This window comes from Meriones unguiculatus, chromosome 3 (assembly GCF_030254825.1).
Source record: "Meriones unguiculatus strain TT.TT164.6M chromosome 3, Bangor_MerUng_6.1, whole genome shotgun sequence".
Classification (NCBI taxonomy): Eukaryota; Metazoa; Chordata; class Mammalia; order Rodentia; family Muridae; genus Meriones; species Meriones unguiculatus.
In genome coordinates this window covers 5,671,853-5,676,949 of record NC_083351.1, presented here as the reverse complement: position 1 = coordinate 5,676,949, position 5,097 = coordinate 5,671,853, and positions in this window count along the sequence as shown.

Sequence of the window (5,097 nt, the reverse complement as noted above, 5' to 3'; positions counted from 1 at the left end):
CAAGTTATAAAGTTAAATGATGTAATTTTATGTGAGGGGGTAGGGAGGAGTGATCATGTGCCGTGGCGCAGGACAGTGTGTTGGAGTTAGCGCTCTCCTTCTACCATGTGGATCCCTGGGCTTAGACTCTGGCCCTGTGGCTTGGCAGAAGGTGCCTTTACCTGCAGAGCCCTCCCTCCGGCCCTCCCCCCAGCCCTCTGTAAGGCTTTTGCCCTGGTCCACAGTACCACAGACGGAGCACTCCCCAGCCCTTTCTGTAAAGCTCTCTACTGCCAAGCACTCACGGGTTCTGGTGCTCCAGGGTTTCTCCCCACTGACAACTGATGCCTGGGGCCTGAGGTTGAGAGAGGCCCCTGACACATCCTTGAGCTTTCCTACTTTCGTAGGTCCTGACTGTGGGGCAAGCACCACCTTCCTAGGCTTCTCCCTCTCAGCCCTCCGGGAGGCCAACCTGGCATTCCAGCTGCAGAATGGAAAGGCTTGCTAATCAGGACTGCTGTCCACGGGGGCCAGGAATGATAGCAGACTCATTTGCATATGTGACCTAAGACAGTAATTAAACCCAGGCACCCCAGGGGTGAGAAGCAAGCACATTAATTCAGGAGCAATTAAAAACCCTCTAATGTCACCACGCACAGCAACCACTTCTGAGACGGTGGATGACAGTCACCTTCGGGCTCCTGCATTTGGCCACCAGATAGCAGCACATTTTTAAGAAGCGCTAGCTTGGGGCTCAGGCAGGAACGGCAGCTCTGCTGGACCCTCAGCCCTTCTCCAGGCCCTGAAAGCCATTACTGGCTAAGCAAGGTCTGAATGCTTCCTTAACAGTGGCACAACAAAGATAACAGCTGCTCTCTTCCTGTCTTCAGGTATATAATACAGCAGGGTTTAGTGAGTGCATCCCTAATGTTAACCATGTGTGCTAGGACCCTGGAGGCACAGGTTTGACTGTCCCTCCAAATGTTCTGTTGTGTCACAGTGGTGTTAGAAATGGCCTGGAGATGTTGACCACTTGTCTGAACATGCCTGCCTAGCCTTTGCCGCTTTAGGAAACTCTTTCAATGTAAGTGGGCATTCTACCATCTTCCCAAACGTACATAGTACACAAACACTCGGCCCCAGGCAGCGTGCTCCTCTGCCACTGGAGGCACATAGCCCCTCCCCTCCCCCCGCTTATTCCTCCATTCCAGGTGGTTTTATGTGCCGCAGAAGGCTTGGTCATATATGCCAGAGGAAGTGTAAAGTCTCAAGGCAAAACCAGAAAGGGAATCTTTCCATCTTGTTTGTGGTTCATTGGTCGGCTCTATGAGGTCGTGTCTCATGCAGCCCATGCCAGCCTTAGACTCACTAACTAGCCTCATTCTCACACCACAGGCTTCCATTCAGTGCCGTGGAAGGTGGGAGCCCTCAGCTTCCTGGCCCTGCCATTGTGCCTGAAGGAGTCAGAAGAGGGCATCAGAGCTCCTGGAACTGGAGCTACAAATAGCTGCGCACCACCATGCGGGTGCTTGTGGTTCCAGAGCCTGGGTCCTGCTTCTTCCCTTCCCTGGGTCCTGCTGCTTCCCTTCGGGGCATCCAGATGCTGGACTTAAAGGAATGAAGCTTAGCCAGGCGGGTGGGTTCACAGGGTCTCAGCCTGACGGTGAGTGCCTGAGGGGGAAAAAGCTTCTCCTCCGCAGCCCTTTCACCTACAGCCCCTCCAGTGAGACAGCTTTCATTATTGGGGGGAATAGGGGCTCCATAAGCCTTGGGGAGGTGGGTAGGGGTTTTCGGGTGACTTCATCATTGGGCGGGGCTGAGTGCAGGGACTGCTTCGTTTGCAGAGAGAGGAATTCCAGGTGCTAGCTGGACGTGTCCTGACGAGGAAATCTGAAACCTGGTCACCAGGCTACGTGACTGCCTCAGGGGTTGGGGGAGGTGGGGTGGTCGCAGGGCTACGAGCAGCAGGGCACGCAGGCACAGACAGGGAGGGAGGATCCTTACTGCTGCCGGTGTCTAGATGAGAGTTTTGGGGGTCGGTCATGCCTTCACCTCATTCCTGCTCCAGGCCGGCTCCCCGCTCGCACAGTGCACATACCCCACGGGTGCTGAGAACTGAACCCAGGTCCTCTGCAAAAGCAGCAAGTGCTCCTCACCTCTGAACCGTCTCTTCAACCCTCTTTTTGTTTTTTAAAGACAGAGTCCAGCTACGAAACCCAGGCTGGCCTCAGCGCACAGTCTTCCTGCCCCCTTGTCTCACGCGCTGAGACTGTGGTAGCATCATGTGAGCGGTGAATTCAGCTTTGTCTCTGAGTCACAGTGATTTTTTATAGGACGGGACACCATTGGATATCTAACACAAAAAAAGTTTCCTCCATCCTGTAGGTTGTCCTTTCACTTTCTGAGTCTTTTGACTCACGGAATCACAGAATTATTAATTTTTAAGATTTATTTATTAATTATGTATACAGTGTTCTGCCTGCATGTACACCTGCACACCAGAAGAGGGCACCAGATCTTATTACAGATGGTTGTGGGCCACCATGTGGTTGCTGGGAATTGAACTCAGGACCTTTGGAAGAGCAGTCAGTGCTCTTAACCTCTGAGCCATCTCTCCAGCCCCCGAATTATTAATTTTGATGAATTCCAGTTTTTTTTTCTTTAGTGATTTTGGTATCAAATTTAAGATACTTCTGGCGAGTCCAAGGTCTTGAAGGTCCACATATGTGTATATGTGATTGTATATATATGTGTGTGTTTGTGTGTATATGTGTATGTATGTATATGTGTACACATGTATGCCTATGAACATATGGAAGAGGAGAATGAGGCGAGGCCCTGAAGCAGCCAGATGGTCTTCCCTGAGTTCAAAGCCTCAGTCACCTACTAATAGAGAACCAAGACTCCCTTTTAAACGCTGAGGGCTGGAGAGCCAATCAGAGCCTTCTGCTGATGCAGCTTCAGATCTGTCATCCTCCTTCCATGCCAAGACCAGAGAGGAATTGTCTGTCCAGGTTCCTCCGGCCTGGGCTCCATTTGACCACCAGGGGGCGCGGTGGAGCCGCCCTGGCTTCCTTGGCTGGGGCCTGTTGGCTAGCCTGCCCTGGAGCCTTTCCCAGCCCTGCTCTGTAGCCGCCGAGGTTGGCACAGGTTCGCCATTCCTGGGATTGGACTGAGTCTATCCTTGGCTTGCTGGGGCTCCGAGCCGGGGTGAAGTCAGCCCAAAGCTTGGAACAAAGCTCAGTGAGATGAATGGAGCCGTGTTTGGATAAAGGAAAATTCCTGGACAGCGTGTCCCTGTCAACACCCAGCCTTCCAGTGTTAGCACAGATGCGGTACGAGGCACTGTGCCACAGGACGCAAGGTGACACTTCTTTCTTGGCTCAGCACGATTCCTCAGCCAGCGGGGAAGCAGCTCCCAGCTCCAGCTCCCCACCAGTCGCCAGCCGTCTTTTGCTCTCTGCCTTTCCAGAGAGCAGGGGAAGGCAAGGAAACCGCAGAAAGAGGAGGGCACTGTGGATCCAGCTGCCCTGCCACCAAACTCTGCCAGTCCCTGAAGAAGCCAAACAGTCCAGGTGCTAAGCTGGGCCCTGAGTCTGCCCTCTAGTACAGCTGTGTTTGGGGTTGTCAGACAAGCGCCAGGATAACAAGCAAACAGGGCTGGGCAGGGCCTTTCCTGGGACTGGCCTGGCTCTCAGGAGCTGAGCAGGACCGAAGCAGCCACGAGTCTACCTGCTTGCTTTAACCAGCCCGGTGAGCTCCAGGCCAAGGCAGTCATATGGAAGGTCTCTGTCGACCAAAACGGGAGCAGAGAATTCTTACACCTACAGCCTCGATCTACAGCACCTGCTTGCAGAGTCATTCAGAGTCAGTCATGCCCAAGGAGGCATGTATCGGAGTGAGACCTTCCTGAATGCTGGGATATGCCCCAGCCCTGGCTTATGCGGTGCTGGGGGTGGCACCCAGGGCCTCATGTGTGCCGGGCAAGCATGCTGGGTGCAAGCACTTTACCAACCGAATTACATCCCTGCCTGGGTCTGCTTCGGTCTGCTGCTCAGGCACCATGCTCTGCCTGCCCCTGAAGAAGCCAAACAGGTGCTAAGCTGGGCCCTTTTTTAATGTATATGGCCGTCTGGAAACCTGGCATGGGAGGGGCAGCCTGAGGTGGTCTCCCTCCTCTTTCCCTTTTTCACAGACACTGTTAACGAAAGAAAAAAAAAATGAGCTGACAAAAATAAATTTGCTCAAGATACAAAATTTAGGAGATTTTACTTTTCCTGTCCATGGCTCCAGACTCCTTTGAGATGGCAGATGGATACTTCTGTTACACTTGTGTCTAATTTTCTCCTTCCTGGAAGGATGAAGAGCCCAGCAGGATGGCTGGAAATAGCGCAGAAGGAATGAAGGACCGTGTCCTGGGCCACTGTGTTTTCCACCTCACTGAAGCTGCTTTCGTTCAAGAGAGAAAATGGCTGCCGGCAGCACCGCATCATTTATCTGCTCCTCCTGAGCTCTTCAGCGATCACGTGCCAGGCAAACACTCCTTCGCCGAGCTGTACCATGAACAAACCCAGGGCCTGGGTTCTAAACATGACACAGCTTTCTGGAGCAGAGCACAGCTGAGAGTGGGGTGCTGCTGGCCTAGAAGCTCCCAGAAATATCCCACCGATGTCCCCTGGGGCATGCAGGACGTAGGCGCATGACAGCAGTGTCAGAAGAGGGTGTGGATGTGGGGTCTGCCTGGTTCATGGGTTTTACATGCAAGCGTGAATGCCCCCCTCAAGGAGGCTCAGACCCAGGGGCAGGGATGTAACTCGGTTGGTAGAGTGCTGGCACCCAGCGTGCTTGTACCCAGCGTGTTTGCCCAGCATGCATGAAGCTCGGGGTGCCATCCCCAGCACCACAGAAGCCAGGACCGGGGGCTCATCCCAGCACTCAGGAAGACCACACACGGATACATACAGTGTTTGCAGCCTGCATGGGATGCATGAGACACTATCTAAAAATTAACTAATTAGTTAATTAACTTAATTAAAAGAAGGAGAAGAAACAGGAGGCAGAGGAACTGGTGCTGGTACCTGAAGGGCTGTAGAGAAACAGGAGATAAACGGTGGCGAT